We start from the raw sequence: 22,671 nt of genomic DNA, 5'->3' as shown, positions 1-22,671 counted from the left end.
TTCTTCTAAAGTAGTATATATTTAACGTATACAATACATGTGTATATGTTTTATAAATTAATATATAACTATATATATATATTGTAGTATATGTTTTATTTAAAGTAGACAAGTAATACATAAATATTGAATGATGCGTATATGTATATGTATATATCTTCTATAAGCGTATATATTTAACGTATAAATGTGTATATGTTTTATAAATTAGTATATAACTATATATATATATATTGTAGTGTATATATATATTGTACTATTGTAGTATATGTTTTATTTAAAGTAGTACGTATAGTCATATATAATTATATATTGAATGGTACGTATATATGTGTAATTGTTTATATATTTTTTAAAAAATATATATTGTATAATTGTAGTGTATATAGTGTATATAATTGTAGTGTATATAGTGTATATTGGATTTTTCATTTTTTAAAAACAGATTTGACTGATTTTTAACCGGGTTTGACCGAATTTAGGTGGGTTTAATCGGGTTGGATTAAGTGGACCGATTCAGGGTTATTTTCAACATTTTTACTGTTGAACCCCGAACCGGCCCAGCCCACCTAACCCCAACCCGGACCGAAACCAGCCCACAACTCGAATAAACAAAACGGGCAGGTTCCAGATTCGCCTGACCCGACCCACTTGACACCCTAATTCCCACCCAAACCAAACACCAAACCAATCATTTATAATATTTATATAGGTTCTATATAAATATTTTTTAAATAATATTTTTGCTTGCACGTCAAACACAAAGAAACAAATAAAAATTCACTTTTTTTTTTTTTTCCACAAAAAACATTTTTCTTCACCCTCCTCCCCGTGTCCCCGTCCCAAACCAAAAGCTAAAAACTGTACTAATGATGCTAATTTCACCCTTTTTTCTTTGCCTTACATTTGGGTAAACCTAAAAGAAAGATGGTACGGGGATGTTTTCTAGTTGTAGTTAGAACTAACGCCATAGGTATGATGTACCTAACAAAATTTTTATGGCATGGTGTAACTGCAGCCGTTAAATTTGGCGTCCAAATAAGGTCAAAGAAAATTATTAATCTTCCTAATAAAGTCGCTGGTAGTTCTCTACTAATATCTTTTTTAAATATTATTGTTGAGGTTGCAACTTTATTGAAAAAAGCTCGTCGTAGAATTCACAATGGTGGTGATAATTTACAAGTCCATGTTGACTTGATATTTTTTCTTAAAAAATATTTATACCAGTTTATTTTATTAAGTTACTTTTATTAATTATAATTTTGAAAATTTTAATTTAATTACTAGCACTCGATGTTATTTAATTTTAATATATAGGGGTAATATAAAAAAAAAGCAATCAATTTCTTTTGATTTTGCTAAAATAAACGAGTAAAAAAATTTTTTTTTAATGTAAGATCTAAGTAAAATAAAATGCATGAAGTATAATTTAGCAAAGGTTATTGTAATAATAAATATTAAGCACCTGTAAATCGTAATTTAATGAAGATAAACAACTTTACAGCATTAAAGTTATGAAATTTACAATACATAGCAGTAGGGCCTTATCATTGTTTAAGTTGGAAGCAAGGTGCACATGTTTTCTAAGCTGTGTTCATAAGCTCAGATCAGACGAAGCAGGCCACCACCAATTTTCTACTATTCCTATTACTTAATTTGTTGTTACTTTCAGAAAGATATAATCGGGCCAATTATCCACAGTAAGAGCTTATAAATTCTACCCTCTCAAGATCCCACTTAGTGGGATTACTCGATTAATTTAAATTCATACTAAGTAGATCAACTATGGCCTCCATTCGCCCTTTACTTGTTAATGTTTTTTAGATGATCACTCGACATTTTTTTTTTGAAACCCCCTCCAAGAAATTTATAATTTCTGCTACAACCTCTGTCCTTCGGGTGAATACTCTCTTGTAAGCACTTTGTGGTAATCTGTTCACTGTAGAATAGCTCACTAATTACACAGATATAAACTGCACTATGCAAGCCCCTTGCGACGAATTCATGACTGAGCAAGAGATGAAAGCTAAATTCGATCCAGGTCTTCCACATGGAAGATCCACCTCCCAACCCCTCAACTATGTCCTTGTGAAGATTTCATTTTTCTTTTTTCAAAGAAATTAATTATCTGCCAAAATTAGGTATAGCTGACATGCAAAATCCCACTAAATTAATGATAAGCCTTCTTTTTTAAAACAAAAAAATCTGTAAAGAGAAAAAAAGAAGTAATTTTATTTTAGGTTATTAGGAGAAGGGAGTTACTTGGTTGAGGAAGTGCGTGGTCATTGTCAGTCCAACACAATTAGGAAAGTGAAACATCAATTGCCAATGATTGTCTCATAACAACACCATCTCCCTCTTCCATCCTCATTTTTTTTTTTTAAATTTCATTAAAATGGAACTTAAGATATAAAAATATTAAAAATATCTTCATTTTTTTTTATAAATTCTAAGAATTTCTATTTCTCTATTTTAATTAGAAGTTACAAATAGAAAATAGAAGTGCCTCATTTTCTTTTCAGATACAACTTAGTGGATTGAAGTGACGATTTCCTTCTCCATTAATGACATTTTTGAGGGTGCAGTTTCTTGCCATTATTGTCTCAATTTCTTTAGAATTTTCAAATGAGGTATTTTCCCCTAATTTCATCTTCACTCCCATCTTATCAACTTCAACAACTTAATTCAAAAACTAAATAAATATTCATCTTAAATTTTTTTAGGTCTTGTCCATTAACATTGTTGAATAAAGGCTTAATATATAGAAATTTTTAGCTCTTATCACTTCAATGAACATGATGGATCTAGATATAGGATCATCTTTTAATCTTGGAATCTCTCAGTTAGACAACATTAAACAAAATGGAGATATTAATTTTGTTCCTAGAGTATTTGACAAAGACTTTGATGATTTTCATAAAAATAAATTCAAATATCGAAATGATTCCTCTGTGATGAAGAAATTACATCATAAAATGAAAAAGAAAAAAAAAGAGCGAATTAGTCTAAGAAAGAGGATCTACCAGTTCTGGAGGCATAGTTCGTGAAAAAAGAAAAAGAGTCGTTCAAGTCACAAATAGAGACACCCTTCCAAAGGTATTGTATGTTTTTACTAGCAATAATTTAGGTCGAGATACATATTTATATTCATCTGATAATTTTTTTAATTTGTATCTCTAACTATTTATCACTTTTATTATACGTATATCTTGTTAGAAATATGGAGAATGTAATATGTATTGAGAGATACATGTAATAACTGTAAGATATACACGCTTTGATGTACAAATATAGTATGTATATCTTACAAGATTTTATAAATGTATCTGTTATGTAGATACATGTACCTTTCATAAGAGTTTATATCTCTTACAAAAGTACAAGATAGTATTATGTATTTTCTAATTTCAGCTAAAGTATGTATCTTTTTCAAAATTAACTATTTTTTGTGTGTCATTTTTCAGGGTATGAGTTATATTATAAAAGAGATCTCAATACATTCTTTAAGATTTGGAAACTCCTATAATGCCAAATTCAAAGATGAATTAAAAGAAATTATCAGACAAGAAGTACGACTGTTTGCTGAGATAATTTTTGGATGTTATCTTAAAATTTACTGTCTAATTACATTTGACAAATTATAAAATGTTTACTTATGCTTGAGATCTAATAAAACAATCAAGAGGAGATGTATGTCTTCGTCAAGGGCAATATTCTTAAATTTTCTATCTTTGAATTTGCCTTTAATCACTGATTTGAAATGCACCGACAATATAGAAGAATTCTTATATCACAATTCATCTCCAAGAATACTGATGCAAAAGTATTTTCCTCAATCCACAAATGATGTTGATGAGAAAATATTGGTACAATATTTACTCATAAAAAAATTTAAAATAGTCAAGATGCTCTTCAAATGACTATTTTATACTTCATCCACACATTTTTTTTCCAGATAAAAGATGATCTTGTTTCTTTGTCATATATTAAGATGGTGAAGGATGAAAAGTATGAAGGTATTCTTTGGAGTAAAGTTGCTTTCTCCAAGTTGATGACCTCACTTAGACAAGAGTTTTTCGTTGAAAAGAAGTTATATAAGTTATGTGGAATGCCTCATGTGCTTAATGTGTGGATGTTTAAAAGTTGCTCGTAAGTTAAAAAATTCCTTGTTGTCCGGTAGACGAATTTTGAACTAAAAGATTGTGGCAGTCAGGCCACAATAAAATCAATTTATTGTCGGAATATTTAGCAAGGTACAATAGTGATGGTATGTATTTTACACGTTGTGATGAATTATATTATTTTTAATTTTTCTTTTTTTAATGTTAAATTTTTTTGCACAGTATTCATATTTGAACGTCGTTCCTACCGTGGAGGAGCTTGATAAACTAGACTTTTCTCCTATTAGTTTTGCTTCGTTTGATCTTGCAACAAAGAGTATACCATCAACATCATTCGGTTTGAAAAGGTGAATGAAGCTGAAATTTAGCATATATCATGATGATTTTGAAAATTTCAATACTAAATCTCCCGAGCATCTGATGAAGAAAACACATCATGCATCAGTTATGGCATCTGCCCATTCGAATAATAAAAAATTATTGTAGTCCAAAAAAGGTGCCAAAGGAAGTATAATATGATACAAATGCTTTAAAAGTTAATTAGTTGGATAGGACACCTAAATCTCCGATTGATCCCATTTTCTACTATGATTTGGATACTTCAACAAATAGGTTTCAAGGTCAACGAACATCACCATATATCAGAGAAAGTGATTGAAAAATCTACCAAGAGACCTCTGAATCAACAATTGTTAAAGTCATACTTACAATCATTTGACTCGGAGATGAAGTCATTTATTAAGATATGTAAGTATAAATTTAGCGTTATCATTCGCTTTAATTACAGTACCCACATATACTTACAGATTCTACCTCTTTCATATTACTAGGTCGATAAAAAATTCAATGAACTTTAGACAATAGTTGCTATCAATAAATAAAGACTATGAAATCATTGAAGGTGAAACACTTTCATGAGGAGAAGGTAACTTGATTTTTAATTTATTGAATTTGTATCAATTATATTTTACTATGTGGGACAATATATTTAAATTTTAGGTTGATCTTAGGATAGAGAGTTCACATGAAGACCACCATTAAAACATCCTGAGTTTTCACCCTTAGAAAATTTTCTGAAATTCTGTTCTCCTAAACTAATTGACTCAGGGGTACGCGTGATATGGTCCTTTCATAGGCTAACCAGTGTTAGTTGGTGGGATGGTTTTGATCACTGGAATGGTTACGACTTAGAGGTATGAATTGTAGGGCTTGGTATGATTCGTATCAGGGACTCATATGGTGGATAGTGTTTGATTCTTCTGGTATTTCATTCTGCATATTATACGAGTTATGGGTATGGATCGTATACTGTGGTTACGACTTGGTTGGATGAGTCGTATACTGAAAAGTGTTTGATCTAAGGGTTGAGGCTTGGATGCGAGTAGTGGTTACCAATCGTATAGTAGGGTACGACTCACATGAGTCAGTCGTATCCCTGTGGCGGGTTTTAAGGGACTTAAGTAAAGATATTCTAGATATTTCCCAACACACCCTGATTAGGACCCACGACTTCTAATATACTTAGGAGGTTATTTACCCTATTATTCTATTTATTAACACTTAGAAACTATTCCAAAACATCTCATGATTCTCTCAAGAGCTTTTGGGGCAATGAAGCTAGGGTTTCAACTAGGGGCTTGCTTTGGTGATTTCCTTCCATCAATTATTCGATATAAGGCATGATTATATTCCCTCATTGTAATTGCAACTAAAGGCATGATTTATATGATTAATTTCATGGTTTTACTATTTCATGATTATGGTTTTTCAACTATTATTGGGGATTTTCATATTGAATGCTTGGTTTTGGTTTTCTATGGTTTTAATTATGCTTTTATATGCATTAATTATGGTTTTAGATGATTGGATTTCATGGTAATGGTTTAATGGTCTTTGGAATTCATTTTGGTTATATAATGCCCCCAAGGTGTTTGATGAAACTCTTGCATGTTTTAAACTGGATAAAATATTTATGCATGGTTTAAATGGGTTGAAAAGGATAAAGGCTAAATGGTTATTCTTGTAGAGAACATGGAAGTATTCCAAGTGGATTTAATATGGTATATGGAAAGGGCACCTAAGGTCCCTTAACCTAAATAGTTTGACTATGGATATTACTTGCAAGTAAAGGGTGGTTTAATGAAACCAAAAATATTGTCCTTGGTTAAAAATGGTAAATAGATTGTTTGGACATAGTTTTAATTGGACATTAATGGTGGGACATATACCTAAGCTGTGGAAGGTGGCAGTCTCGGAGGGGGGGGGGCAAAACCGAAAACTCATATTTGTCGATATGAGGGGTCTTGATGACCACGCGCGAGTGTCACATTTATATTAGAGGGATGAACTATTCATACCATGGAATATTTCATAATCGTGCGACTACATGCACTAGGCCCTTTCAGCAGGGGAAGCTGAACCCATATCGCCCATGGGTGGTTAGGACGGAAAAGCTACATAGCCCAGGTAAAGGTTTAAATTTTATTCTATACTCGGTCCCTTTTCCCGACACTTATATATATATGTATGGTTGTATGCACTATGGATGGTTTTACTTGGTTTTATGACTGACATTATTTTATCCTTATCTTGAGATTCATGCTAGTGGTCATTTGCTAACCTTGTCTAATGGCGGCTGTATACCCACGTTATGCAGGAACCAACCATTCTTTTTCTCCCATTTAGCATGCGAATTTGGTATCAATATTTGGGCTGAAGTGGTAAGCTTCTATCCTTTTGGAAGGCATCATTTCATGTTATGTACTTTCTTTAGACCCTTTCCTTTTATTCTAGATTTTGGTTTTGGACATGGTTGGGGGCATGTCCCAACCAAATTTGTTTACTCTTTTGGATAGAGGCTTTATGGTACTTCTAGGGGTTGGTATGTGAAGTATCGGTAGAGGTATCAGCCTTAGCAATGGTATTGATATTGAGGCTAGCATCATCGAACATAATTTCTCACTATTTTATCATATTTACATTTTGGGATTGATTTTCATATTATATTTTTGGTATTTCTTTTGATTTATGGTCTATGGTTTGGTTTGGTACGGTTGGTCGGTTGGTGGGGTACGGTTGGACTCAGTTGGGTCTGTCATGATCGTGACCTTATCTTAGAGTCTTAATGCAAAAAATAATACTATCTTGTTATATGTTTGAAATTCAGCCCATCTAAGGCTAGGTATAGGTGGTTGGGTTGGGCAATAAGAGGCAGTCCCCATTCCTGGTTGGATTTGGTATGCCCATTACGACAAGGCCTACGGTTGGGTCATGTTAAGTTGGCATCAGAGATTTAGTTTCATGGTAAACTAAGAAGTCCACAAAGCCGTGTCGAGTAGAGTCTCTTGTGGGAGTGTGAAATGTGCCATACTCATAAGAGAGAGGCTTCAAAATATTTAGGAATGTTTTAATTTCTTGGTATTCTATCATCAAGCTTGAGTTATCAATTCTAGAATCTCCTCTAATCCTTGTTTGTTCATCTTTTATATCATGCCTCATAGATCTGGAACACAAGGAAATTCTTCTATCCCATTTTAGGATAATGCTGAAGGGGTACGTCCTGTGTCTCAAGTATATATTCGATCTCATGGTCCTATTTCTGATAGTGCTGGAGTTCCTCCTATTTTGGCTAGTTCTCCTTACGTCCATCTAGGCAACGTGATGAATATAGAATTTTGTCAGTCTATTCATGTTATTCCCTAATTGGTTGCAGCGGAGGCTGAGCGGGGTGCGACTAGTGCTTTGTCTATTGAGGCCATAAGGGTTGATCAATTTATGAAGATGGGTTCTCCAACTTTTATTGGGGTAAAGGTGAAGGAGGATCCACAGGGCTTCTTAGATGAGATGGAAAAGATCTTTCGAGTATTGCAGGCTACTAATGTAGAAGGGGTTAAATTTGTAGCTTATCAGCTCAAGGATGTTGCTTATTAGTGGTATGTGAAGTTGGGACAGGGATAGAGGTGATATAGAAGAGGAATAGTTGTGGAAAACAAAGATGGAGGAGCTTGTGAACATTATGCAGGGGAGAATGTCTGTAAATGAATATGCTTTGAAGTTTGATCAACTATCAAGGTATGCTCCTAATTTGGTGGCTGATATGAGGTCGAGAATGAGAAGTTCGCTTCTGGGATGAATAAAGATTTGATTATGGAGAGCAAGATTGCCTTGCTGATTAAAAATATGCGCATCTCAAGGTTGACTGTTCATATGCAGTAGGCTAAGGATAAGAAAAGGAAACAAGCAGAGTTTGGGGATAGGTAGAAAAAACAGAGCATGTATTTTGATTAGGCAGGTACTCAGTCTAAGGGTGGTAGAGATAGTGGCAAATGGAAGAACAAGAAGTGGGGGAGTTTGGGTTTATTTTTTTCTAGTGCTCCTTACCACAATAGTCAAGAAACAGGCATCATTAAGGTGGTTTCAATTCTCGAGCACAGGTTGCTCAATCTCAGGTGAGCAGAGTTTAGTCAGTTTCTTTTTGTACTTCTTATTGATACTGTAGTCGTCCTCATCGGGGTTATTGTGAGGAAGGAAGGGATAAGTTCTTTAAGTGTGGCCAGGTAGGCCATCGGCATAGGGATTGTCCGATCAATAAGGTTTCTATGTAGGCGAATAAGATTCCTTTGACTTCATCTTTTACTCCTGTACTTTGTGGTCTGGCATCTGCTTCTTTTACTGATCCTGGTTCTAGTGTTGGTCAGAATAGGTTGTATACTTTGGCATCCCGACAGGAATCTGAGGCATCACCTGATATCTTTACCGGTACGTTACAGCTTTTTGCTCGTGATGTATATTATTTGCTTGATCTGGGGTCCACTCTTTCTTATATGACTCTATATGTGGCTGTGTCTTTTGGTTTTGATATGGAAGTTATCTCGGATCATTTTTTTATTTCTACCCTGATAGGTGACTCAATTATTGCTAAGAGACTCAATAGGGGGTGTGTGGTAGCTGTTGGTGGTAAGAAGACCTTGGTGGATTTGTTTGAGTTGGATATGGTAGATTTTGATGTAATCCTAGGTATGGATTGGTTGTATTCTTGTTTTGTATCTGTGGATAATCAGACTCGTAGGGTTATCTTTAAGTTCTCTAGTGAACCGGTTATAGAATAGGAAGGTAGTTCCTTAACTCATAAGGGGAGGTTTATTTTTTTTTTTTTTTATCTTAGAGCTCAGAGGTTAATCTCTAAGGGTTGTCTTTATAACTTGATCTGGGTTGAAAATTCTAACCTAGAAGGTACTTCTTTATCTTTGGTCACTGTGGTTAATGAGTTTCTAGAGGTTTTTTCGGATAATCTTCCTGGTGTTCCTTCAGATAGGGGAATAAAGTATGGTATTGATGTTTTTCGAGACACTCATCCAATTTCTATTCCTCTATATAGAATAGCTCTGGCTGAGTTGACGGAACTCAAAGAGAAACTTAAGGATCTTCTGGATAAGGGGTTTATTTGTCCTAGTGTTTCTCCGTAAGGTGCACCGGTGTTGTTTGTGCGCAAGAAGGATAGTTTCCTTCGAATGTGCATTAACTACAAGCACTTAAACAAGGTGACGATCAAGAACAAGTATTGTAAGACCCTGTAAAATTCTCTCATAGTTTGAGTCTTAGAGCGTGTTCAGTAAAGTGTTAATCCGACCCTAAAAGGTTGAGAAGTATCTTCCCAAGTGAGAAGTATTTTAAACCATGTAGAATTTCCCTAATATCAACTTTTTTTTATGTAGAAAATTGAATAAGCTTTCCATCGATATGAAATTCGCTCAAATCCGACACTCGGGCATAAAGTTAGAGCTATTTTAGTGAGATAGTGTGCCACCTGGCACTCTAGCGCATTGCAGAGCCAGCCAAAATAGCAATCATCAAAATCTAGTGGGCCTCCTCGATTATGTCGCATCGCGCCAAGGATTAATTTCAGTATTGTCAATTTCCAGTGCACCAACACGATTCCACTGTGTCGCAGTGCCTTTTTAGTTTGCAACCAAGGTGGCAATGCGATTTCTACCACATCGCGCCATCAAGTAGTTTTCTAATTGTCCAATTTCTAGTAAACTGGTGCGATTATGGCGCGTCGCGCCAGCATGTGAAATTGAGATTTTTCAGTTTAATTCCAGAGGCAAAAAAGGTCATTTTGCTACCCCTATATATACTCCTTAACACGGGATTTGGCCTCATTTTAACATATAAATACTAGTTTTCTCTCAAAGTTGTTCGAGAAAAAGAGCTAAGGTTTCTACTAAATCAAAACCCTTCCATCTTCTTCAAGAGAAATCAAGAAATCAAGAATCTGTCCAAGGGCTTTCAAGAAAGAGTTTCTCTAAGGTATGTAGATGTTGATTCTTGGGTCCCTTTCTTCCGAGAAGCTCAAGAACCCTTTTCTAAAATTAAAAGATCTTTTGTTTGTGGGTTTTCATGATTCATGTGGGTTGAAATTGATGTTCATGCTATTATTGAGTTTGATTCATGTTTGTTTGCAAGGTTTTTAAGCTTTGACCCTAGTATGTGATATTCATGTGATGTTTATGATAAACCCTCTTCAAGTTGCTTGTTAAGTGATTTGTTCATGTCAATTAAGTAAAAAAAATTGTTGAATAAGAAAAGCATGCTCCCCATATGTTTGATAAAATGCTTATGTGAATGAATTAGAGCCATTATAGCATGTTGACTATAAACCCCCAATTGTGTGCAAGCCCATGCATGCCAAGTATTTGTTGAAAAGCCTTAGTGAATGAATTTTGGCATGATAGCATGAAATTCCCCAATTATGTGCTCTTTGATACATGTTAAGACTTTAATACATGCCAAGTATTTGATGCAAGACCTTGTTGAATAGAGTATGATTTCAATAGCATGTCCCCCTATGTTATTACATATTTAGGATTCCTAAATGCTTGAAATGATGTCTTAGTGATTATGATGGTGAATGATTGTCCATGGTCTTGATTATTCAAGAATGGTTATGTTTTACTTTTATGTTATCGAGTCCTGGTGGTATTTATACCCGATAATTTAGCTTCTGTCTAGAGCCCATGTCAGTTTTCATTATAATTCCAGTCGAGTCATGATTCTTAGAACTCAGTGAGTTATAGAACTCTGTATTCTCAGACAGATACATAATTTAAGAAATCTTAGTAATCTCTGTAATCATCGTAATCTCAGTATCACTAGTAATCTAGCCTCAATTCTGTACCCAGCTCAGATCTAGTAGTATTCAAGTATTTAGTTCTGACCTCTGTAGTAATTGAGTACTCTATTCAAAACTCAGTGTCTTTCAATCAGATAACGAGATTCAGTAGTATTCCGTCAGATACGAAGCCAAGTAAATTCACTTTAACTCAGTCAGATCATTCGAGAAACATGATCAGTATCAGATTCAACTTAGTTTGTGTTCAGTTAAGAATTAGTTCAGAGTCTTTCAGTTGGGAGTAGGAGCTAGCATCGAGCGAGGGCAGGGATGGTCGCTCCCCTTCAGAGAGGTAGAGTCATTAGGAGTAATCGCTGAACTCCAGAACTGCGTAGCCAGCACAGGATGCAAGAGTCACCCATTAGGAAAGGCTGGTTACCCATCAGATAGGCTTGACTATTATATGCCTTAGGCTTGACTTCATGCAAGGGTCACCCATCAGATAGGCTTAACCAGAAAGGTCTTCATCTGTGGCACGGTATTGATACCCTTCTAGCTGGGGTTACAGGTTGGACCCCACCAGTTGAGATTCGAAGCATGTCAGTTAAGTAACTACATCCCATAATTACAGTTTTAGTTGAGTAATCTCATTATCAAATCCCGAGATCACCTGTCAGATAGGCTTGATCTCAGTCTCATATTCAGTTAAGTAATCTAATTATTAGATCTCGAGATTACCCTTCAGATAGGCTTGATCTCAGTCTTATATTCAGTTGAGTAATCTCATTATCAGATCCCGAGATCACCTGTTAGATAGGCTTGATCTTAGTCTCATATTCAGTTGAGTAATCTCATTATCAGATCTTGAAATCACCCATCAGATAGGCTTGATCTCAGTCTCAAATTCAGTTGAGTATTCTTGTTATCAGATCTAGAGATCACCCGTCAGATAGGCTTGATCTCAGTCTCAAATTTAGTTGAGTATTCTTGTTATCAGATCTAGAGATTATCCGTCAGATAGGCTTGATCCTAGTCTCAGATTTAGTTGAGTATTCTTGTTGTCAGATTCAAACATAATCATTTCTTATTATTTATAGTAGATTTCAGAATTATTCGTTAGAGAGGTTTGATCTCTGATGCAGTTAGTCGAGAGTAGAAATCTCAAAATTCAATCATTGATTTGAGTAGATTTAGTTAATCAATTTCAATATTTTGAGTCAAGATGATTTTTGTTATGGTGCGTGCATTCATGCATATGTTCTCATTCAGTACTCTTATGATTATGCAGTTAAGTAATTATTCATGCATAAGCTCTTGTATTTAGCCTTACCTCATCTTCATACTCGGTATATTCCTATACTGACGCATTTGTGCTATGGTGTTTTATTTGACACCATAGGTTTAGAGGCATGAGATCCAGAGAACCCTTAGAAGCTCAGTCCCAATCAACAACAGTAGACATAGCAGTGAGTCCTCTTCAGTCGAGGATGATCTTTATTTTATTATCGCATCGAATTTAGTTATTTTTAGTAGATGGAGTTTTTTGGGGACATGTCCCATCAACTCCACAGTTCAGACAGTTTAGATGCTTTTCGAATAGATGTTTCAGTATTTAGTTTTTAATTTTTGAGTAGTTTTAGATGTTTTGAACCTTATGGCCAGTTTCTGCATTTATTATCTATATTATGAAGTGTTCAGGTACAAATATCAGTAGAGGTTTGGCTTGTGGTCCTTCGAGATAATGAGCACTGTGTGACATTTCAATTCCAGAAAATCAGGTCGTTACAAGTATCCTCTTCCTCAGATAGGTGATCGATTTGATTAGTTACAGGGTGCCAAAATTTTCTCTAAGATATATCTTTGATCTGGGTACCATCAGCTTAAGATTAGGGAGGTGTATATCCCTAAGATAGCTTTTCGTACTCGATATCGGCATTTTGAGTTCTTGGTGATGTTATTTGGGTTGACTAATGCCCTAGCAACATTTATGGACTTGATGAATAGGGTGTTCAGGAAGTATTTGGTTCTCTTCATCATTGTATTTATTAATGACATTTTGGTTTATTTAAAGAGTAAGGTGGATTATGCTAATCACCTCGTTGTGGTGTTGCAGACCTTAGACAAGCAACAGTTGTATGCCAAGTTCTCTAAGTGTGAGTTTTGATTGAACGCTGTGACTTTCTTTATAGTGAAGGGATCATAGTGGATCTGCAGAAGGTTGTTGTGGTGAAAAGGTGGCCTAGGCCCATGACTCCATATGATATCTTAGGCTTCTTGGGTTTATCCGGGTATTATAAGCAGGTTGTGGAAAGCTTTTCTTTAATAGTTGCTCTTTAGACTATGTTGACTCAGAAAAAGGTTAAGTTTTCTTTATCAGATACTTGTGAAGGGAGTTTTGAGAAGTTGAAGGATAAGTCAACTTTGGCTCAAATCCTGACCTTGCCAGAAGGCAGTAATGGGTTTGTAGTTTATTGTGAATCATTTCGGGTAGAGCAAGGTTATGTCCTGATACAATATGGGAAGATGATTACTTATGCTTCCAGGCAGTTGAAGGTACATGAGAGGAATTATCCTACTCATGATTTGGAGTTATTGGAGGTTATGTTTGCTTTGAAATTATGGAGACATTATTTGTATGGTGTTCATGGGGATATCTTTTCTCATCATAAGAGTCTTCAGTACGTGTTAACTCAGAAAGATCTTAATCTCAGGCAGAGTAGGTGGCTTAAGCTTTTCAAGGATTATGATATGAGTCTTCACTAACACCCAAGTATGGCTAATGTGGTTGTTGATGCTCTTAGCAGGTTATCCTGAGGAGTTTGGCTTATGTAGTAGAGAAAAAATGGGAATTAGTAAAGGATATTCACCGCTTGGCTAATTTTGAAGTTTGTCTCTTAGACTCTAAAGATGGTGGTATGATGGTGCAAAAAGTGGTTCGATCATCTTTTGGTGCGAATATTAAGAAAAAACAAGTGCTAGATCCTATCTTGATGAAAATCGAGGGTAATATTAGTGGGCAAAAGGTAATAGGATTTGAGATAAGTGGTGATGGTACTTTTGGTACCAAGAAAGGTTGTGTGTTCCTGATGTCGATGGGCTGTGGAAAAGAGGTTTTGGCTAAGGCGCATAAGTCACACAATGTAGGTCATCCTGGCTCAACTAAGATGTATCATGATCTTTAGGAGATCTATTAGTAGAATGGCATGAAGAGGGATGTGGCTGATTTTATGGCTAAGTACTTGGTGTGTCATCGAGTTAAGGATGAGCACATAAGGCCAGGAGAGTTATATCAAGAAATTGATTTGCTCAAATGGAAGTGGGAAGCTTCAATATAAACTTGATTATTGGTTTTCTTCGATCTCGAAATCAGTATGATTTTATTTAGGTCATCGTTGGTAGGATTTCCAAGTATGCATATTTCTTGCCAGTGCGAACTACCTTTTTGGCGGAGGATTATGATAGGTTGTATCTTCAGGAGATTGTGAAGCTGTATGGGGTACTTGTTTTGATTATTTTTGATCGTGGTACGCAGTTTATATCTCATTTCTGGTGGTCGTTCTAGAAAGGGTTGGGGACTAAGGTTAGATTGAGTACTGTTTTTCATCCACAGTCGGATGGAAAGGCAAAGAGAACTATTCAGACATTAGAAGATATACTTTGAGCCTGTGTGATTAACTATGGTGGCAATTGGGTTGAGCATATACCTTTGGTGGAGTTTGCTTACAACAATAACTATCATTCGAGTATTGGAATGACTCCTTTCAAGGCTTTGTATAGTAGGAGGTGTAGCTCTCCTATGGGATGGATTGATTTTTGTGAGGCGGATATTTTTGGTCCTGATTTAGTTTATCAGGCGATAGAAAAAGTCAAGGTGATTCAGGATAGGCTTAAAGCTGCCCAAAGTCGCCAAAAGTCCTATGGGGATGTTAGACATAGAGACTTAGAGTTTGAGGTTAGGGATAGAGTGTTCCTTAACGTATCTACCATGAAGGAAGTGGTGTGGTTTCGCAAAATGGGAAAACACAATCCTCAGTTCATTGGTCCTTGTGTGATTTTATGGAGAATTGGCAATGTTGCTTATGAGTTGGAGTTGCCATCTAGCTTAAGTTTGGTTCATCCAGTCTTTCATGTTTCTATGTTGAGGAAGTGTCTTGGTGATCCTTCTTCGATTGTTCTATTGGAAGGATTGGTTTTTTTGGTTTTATGTCTTGTGAAGAGGTCCCAGTTGAGATATTAGATAGGCAAGTTCATCAGTTGCGGACCAATGATATGGCTTTGGTTAAGGTTCTATGGTGGAACCATGTGGTGGAAGAAGCTACTTGGGAAATGGAAAAGGACACGAAGTCCAAGTATCCACATTTGTTTTCTGCTCTTGGGATTTGTGTGGAAGGTATGTGTCTTGAACACATCTTTATTTTCTGAGTTTGTTAAAGGATATATTAACATCTTTGCCTCTTTGTGATGTGTCTTGAACACATCTTTATTTTCTTAGCTTGTTAAAGGATGGATTAACATCTTTGCCTCTTTGTTTTCAAACTTTTGTAAAAAAGATGTTTGATAATGCAAATAAATTTATGTATGGTTTCCCCTACCTTGTTCGTCATTCGGGGATGAATGTTCCTAGTGGGGGTCACTGAAACATACTGGGTTTTGACCCTTAGAAAATTTCCTGGAAATCCATTCTCCGGACCCAATATAACTCTGGGGTACGAGCCATATTTTGGGGGTACGAGTGGTATGGTCTTATCGTATACTAACCAGTGTTAGTTGGTGGGATGGTTTTGGTCACAGAATGTTTACGACTTAGAGGTATAATTCGTAGGGCTTGGTACGAGTCATATCCAGGACTAGTATGGTGGACAGTGTTTGATCCTTCTGGTATTTAATTATGCCAGGAATATGGGTTATGGGCACAGATCGTATACTATGGTAACGACTTAGTTGGATGAGTCATATACTAGAGAGTGTTTGATCCAAGGGTTGAGGCTTGGATACGAGTGGTGGATAACGATCGTATAGAAGGGTACGATCCGTATGGTTCAGTCGTATCCTTGTGACAGGTTTTAAGGGACTTAAGTCAGGGTATTCTGGACAATTCCCTACTATTTAGGACCCATGACTTCTAATACACTTAGGAGATTATTTACCCTATTATTTAATTCATGTTCACTGAGAAACTATTTCAAAACATCTCATAATTCTCTCAAGAGCTTTTGGGGAAAAAAAGCTAGGGTTTCAACTAGGGGCTTGCTATGGGGCTTGCTTTGGTGATTTCCTTCTATTAATTCTTCGGTATAAGGTATAATTCTCTTTCCTCATTGTAATTGAAACTAATGGCATGATTTGTATAATTAATTTCATGGTTTTACTATTTCATGATTATGGTTTATCACGTATTATTTGGAGTTTTGATATTGAATTCTTGGTTATGGTTTTAATTATGCTTTTATATGCATTAGTTGTGGTTTTGGACAATTGGATTGCATGTTAATGGTTTAATGGTCTTTGGAATTGGTTTTGGTTATATTATGCCCCAAGGTGTTTGATGAAATGCTTTTAAAGATAGGTTCATCGTATTGACTTCTTTTAATGGAACTCTTGTATGTTTTAAACTAGATAAAGGATTTATGCATGGTTTAAATGGTTTGAAAAGGCTAAAGGATAAATGGTTATGCTTGTGGAGAACATAGAAGTATCCCAAGCAGATTTAGTTTGGTATATAGAAAGGGAACCTAAGGTCCCCTTAACCTAAATGGTTTGGCTATGGATATTAGATGATACCAACAATATTGACCTTGATTAATAAATGGTAAATAGATTGTTTAGACATGGTTTTAATTGGGCATTTATGGCAGGGTATGTAACTAAGTCGTGGAAGGTGGTGTTCCTAAGGGGACCAAAACCAGAAACTCATATTTGCCGATATGAGGGGTCTTGATGACCACGTGTGAGTTTCATGTTTTATATTGGAGGGATGTACTAGTCATTCTATGGGTTATTCCCTGGTCGTGTGACTACACGCACTGGGGCCTTTTCAGCAGGGCAGCTGAACCCATATTGCCCGTTGGTGGTTAGGACAAAAAAGCTACACAACCCAGGTAAAGGTTTTAAGTGCATGCTATACCCGGTCCCTTTTCCCAACATTTACATAAATATGTATGGTTGTATGCATTATGGATGGTTTTACTTGGTATTATGATTAATATTATTTTATCCTTATCCTGAGATTCATGCTAAAGTCATTCTCTAACCCCGTCTATTGGCGGCTGTATACCCATGTTATGCAGGAACCAGCCTTTATACTATTCTTATTTAGCATGCAAATTCGGTATCAACATTTGGACTGAAGTTGTGAGATTCCATTCTTTCAAAAGGCATCATTTCATATTATGGATTTTCTTTAGACCCATTTATTTTATTTTGGATATTGGTTTTAGCCATGGTTGGGAGCATGTCAAAACCAAATTTATTTATTTTTTTGGATAGAGGCTTTGTGGTACTTCTGGGGTTGGTATGGGCAGGATCGGTAGAGGTATCAACCTTAGCATTGGTATTGATATAGAGGCTGGCATTATCGGACATAATTTCTCACTGTTCCACCATATTATATTTTGGAATTGATTTTCATATTATGTTTTGGTGTTCTATTTGGTTTATGGTCTATGGTTTGATTTGGTATGGTTGGTCGGTTGGTGGGGTACGGTTGAACTAAGTTGGGTCAGTCATGGTTGTGACCCTATCCCGCAGTCTTAATGCAAACAATAATACTATCTTGTTATATGTTCAAAATTCAGCCCATCTAAGGCTTGATATAGATGGTTGGGTAGGAAATAGGGGACGACCCCAATTTTGGTTGGACTTAGAATTCCCTTAACGATAAAGCCCAGGGTTGGGTCTTGTCAACCATTTAAATGGATAAGGTGATTCTGAACGAACTACTAAATAAGATACTAGGTCGGTATCCCTGGTACATCAAGTTCAGCATGCCGATATGAACAGATTAAAGTTTTTCAATCATAAATAATTATCATTCATGAACCTGAGTTGGAAAAGGTACCTAATGTCACATTTAAGGGAGTTACATGATTAATAATCTTATTGTGTTTTCTATAATTTGATTGTACATTATGATACTTTTGATATATCATCAATAGTTATAGCGTTACAATAGTAACTTTCAGTTAGTGCATTGTATTTCATGGCATTAAGTATGCTTAGAGAAGATGAGTCATACTGTTGTAACGGTAACACTTCAATGTAAGTTAATGACCCAAATGTAAATGGTGTTGTTTTATGAAAATATATAATTACTTAGGACCAAATGTTAGCTCACCAAAATTATTGTATTTATAGTAGAAAAATTAACCTTATTTAAATAATTTTTGAAATATAAGGAACGTTTTGCTTATATCATAATAACATCTCTATGTACTAAATTTAGGATGAACAAGTAAAAGAGAGACTAATTGGAGACCATCCTTATGATGGACATGGTGTATCTAAACATCATGTTAAAACTAAGAGTTCAAAGGGCATCCTGATCAATGTCAACCTAGAACCGACGACCACAAGCCACAGTGAAAAAACTTAGGAGGTTATTTCAGTTTATCTTTTATAACATGCTTTGTGGTGTCATAGTAATTGAATTATATATCTCATAAATTATTGTAAATGTATATGCTGATTCAAATTCTTGTATCTCTTTTTGTTAAAATGTATCTCATAGAGTAACAATTGCCTTAGTATGATATTGTACATATTCTTCATATATGTATCTCTTTATGGTAATATGTGTCTCTTTATGATAGTATGTATCTCAAAGAATAGATTGTTGTATCATTATGTATCTCTTTCAATGAAGTGTTTGATTATGCCGATTAATTGAGAATTTCAGACACATGTATAAGTTTTATTTCTATGTATATTTTACAGAAATATCTGTTATTTGTAATTTTTGGTATCTGTTAAGATTAGCTTCTTCATTGATTAGTTTTTTGTATCCTATTTTCACCAAATTGTCTATGATTCTACTCAATACTCCCATACTGATCCGCTGCTAAGCAATGTTGTAGAAGGAGGCGAATTACTCGTCTTAAGAGTTGCCACTCTAATTTCGACACTACCGTTGGTGGTTTACACACCTTCATTGTTCACTCCGAGTCAATTTATGATTAGTGATACAGCTATACTAGAAGCATTTTCTAGTCCAGATAAGCCCATAGCTGATGATAAATACAATGACACATCAGACTAGATAATCGTCAAAGATTTACCAGTCTCCATGCTTGACAATATTTGGCTCTAGTTCTAAAGGGAGGGGAAAGCTATTTCACATGTGCGTAAAGTTTATCCATTCAAAGGTTATGACATCACAGGCGTAAGTCTAACTAATATCAGCGTCAATGTTTGAGGAATGGATAATTGTGGGTCTTTACCAACAACATGCACATAAGTAAGTCTTCAATTTGTTTCATAAAATTTAATTAATGACGTTCAATTGTAACATTCGTTTTTCCATTTTTGCATGAAAGATAGGGATGGCCACTATAAAGTTATATGTTTAAGTATTGGATTTCGTCAGCTTGATTTTGTAATTGCATTTTTGAAGTTGATGAATTGATTTTACCTTATGTACCAACTGATGAGTGGCAAATTTTTCATTCATTTATATCTCATTTATTCCATGCTATGGTGATTAAATTGAATATTCTAGACTAGTTCATTAATGAAATGCACTAATTTCCAGTATTTGTGATCTTACAGGAAAATTTGATGAGAAAAAAGTAAAGGCAAAGATAGAAAGGAAGGAAAGCGATAAAAAATGAACAAAGGCTAAAGACAGGTCCTAGATATGACCCTTAGATGCTGCTATCGCATTCTGAGGGTCGCGATCGTGATAGATCCAAGAAGGCAGAAGTACTACGATCGCGAGCCAATGCCTCGCAATCGCAGTATCGCTTATGCATTAGAAGAATGCGATCGCGAATTTCGAGCTATTTTTTAAGGGCAATGATGGAAATTCTGAAGGATTAATCCCAAAATATAAAAGGCTTAACCCTTCATAATTCCAAATTTGTTTTCTTGTTTTTGTGAGTAAAGAACACTATTGTGAGTGCAAAACAATTGTGACTGATTCCCAAAGGAGAGTATCAATTTTATTTAATTTGAAGCTAGGAGATTATTTTAATTTTGCCTTTCATGGATGAATTGAATGCTAATTTTTATATATCTCTTTCTTTTATTTCCATGAGTAGCTAAATTTACCTCTTGGGGTTATGCTTGATTGGGTGGTGATTAATGTATGGGTGTTGATTATTTGTCCAATTAATTAGTTATTGGTGATAGGTTTTTCTTTTGTTCCATTCTTAATTGAGATTTGAGGGTTGCAAACCCCAATTACCCCTAAACCCATATCATCCTTGAAAGAGGGTATATGGGTGAGGAACAATTGTGAACAATAACTTGAGTTAGCTCATTTAATAACATATATTGGAAATAAGGATGTCAATTGAGGTAGTAGATTGGTAGATTTGATACACTTATGATGTGTTTGAAAGAACCCATTTGTGAGACTTGTGGTTTTATTGAAAGATTAACATAAATACCCCTAAATCTAGCCTACCCAAAACCCTTGACTAAACTTGAATGAATAATTTACAACTCATGCATGACTCTCACTTAGAATTGTATAACCCCAAGGCTTTTCTCCATTTGATTACACTCTTTGATATTTCAATCTCATACTCCTGTTCAAACATTGTTGTTACAAATTTACTCAAACCAAACCCTCTATTTACTTTTATTTGTTGTTTAATTTTGCACTACGAGTTAACATGTAGTTAACTACCAACACTCATAGGTTTTGATTTCTATGGCTTCACTCTTCATGAATTTGACCTAGAATTTAAGTTGGGTAAATATATTGACGACGATATCTTTACACCCTAATTTGAGTGTTCTAAAAATAGTAGTGCCATTGCCGATGGGTAAAACATTGTTTTCACTATTGTGATGTTGTTAGTGAGCTTGGGTTAGCCATAGAGTTTTAGTTTACATTATTTATTATTTTTATCTTTTCTCAGGTGGAGATCATAGCATGCACGATACCATGATCCAACATGGTAGTAATGATGGCTCTTTTGATGGGCTTGTGGAGATGGATCATCTTGGACATGTGGGCCTAGCTAGTGCTATTCCTATTCTACCAATGGAAAGAAATGGAGAATTTCCCATTACTAGTGTGATGCTTCACTTAATGAAAGAGTTATTTGGAGGCCAAACATATGATGATGAAAATCTATACTTGAAGAATTTAATTGATGTGTGCACTCCATTTGACATATCCCACATTTCTTACGAATCAATTTAGTTACAGCTTTTTCCATTCTCTTTGATGGGAGAAGCAGTCTTATGGTTCTGGTCTTTTTCCGTGGGATCTGTCACTTCATGGGTTGAGCTCACGAATGTATTCTTGGATAGGTACTTTCCTCCTTATCAGATATTGCAACTATGGGATAAAATTTCCAACTTCCTCCAACTTAATGGTGAACCATTGTTTGTAGTTTGGCAATGTTTCAATGATAAATTAATGAAATGCCCAAATAATGAAGTTTCAGAGAAAATGATTTTTCAAAATTTCTATAAGGCATATGATCAATTGAACCAAATGGTGGTTGATAATGCGGCCAGGGTTTATCTTGTAAAGTTAACTTATGGTGTTGCTGCAACTTTATTAGATCAAGTGACAAAATAAAATAGAGGATGACATACAAAGGACACTGAGGTGGCCGCGGGGTCCCCTGCGGCATTATTTGTTAGCAAAAAGCAAAAGAAAAAGATGAGGAAAGGGAAGAAAATATGGCTAAAGTGATGACCCAACTTGACCTTCTTACCAAACCTGTAATGAGGGGTCCTTCTAAGGCAGTCTGTGCCATTGATTCCAAGAGTAATAAGGATTATGACAATTTAGAAGCAGAGAATCTTAATGAGGAGATTCAGTTCTTGTCGAATCATTTGGGGGGGGGGGGGGGTTCTTTCCCTACCTATCAAAGGCAAGCTGGGAGCCAAGGTTGGAAGGATCGAGACTGAGATAAAGATTCGAGGGATAGAGACCATGATAAAGATAGAGAGTGGAGAGTAAAAATGAGAGACTATGATCGGTACATACCCCCTAATTATAAGCCCAAGGAGAAGGAGTCAAGCTCAATTGATTTGGAAAAATTCAATAATGAAGATGTCTTATCCTGGATTCTAATGCGTGTCAAAGGGATTGAAAAATGGTGAGGGAAATCATAAGTGAATTCTCTCAACTAAGCCAAATATTGACATACCATTCAGCCTCCATCAAGAAATTATAAATGAAAATAGGCTAAATCTCCACTCAACTCAATGCTAGGACAAAAGGAGGTCTGCCTAGTGAAACATTGGTTAACCCCAAGA

General features: G+C 35.4%; 1 non-coding gene across 1 annotated transcript; it reads right to left on the bottom strand.

Moving 5' to 3' along the window:
- Positions 1–21,736: 21,736 nt before the first annotated feature.
- Positions 21,737–21,842, bottom strand: LOC124887540. The gene has a single exon (XR_007045309.1). It is a non-coding gene; the product is annotated as a small nucleolar RNA R71 (small nucleolar RNA).
- Positions 21,843–22,671: the final 829 nt, after the last annotated feature.

The sequence above is a fragment of the Capsicum annuum genome, chromosome 9 (assembly GCF_002878395.1).
Source record: "Capsicum annuum cultivar UCD-10X-F1 chromosome 9, UCD10Xv1.1, whole genome shotgun sequence".
Taxonomy (NCBI): domain Eukaryota; kingdom Viridiplantae; phylum Streptophyta; class Magnoliopsida; order Solanales; family Solanaceae; genus Capsicum; species Capsicum annuum.
The sequence above is the reverse complement of the archived record's forward strand: the minus strand, read 5'-3'. Positions and strand labels throughout refer to the sequence as shown.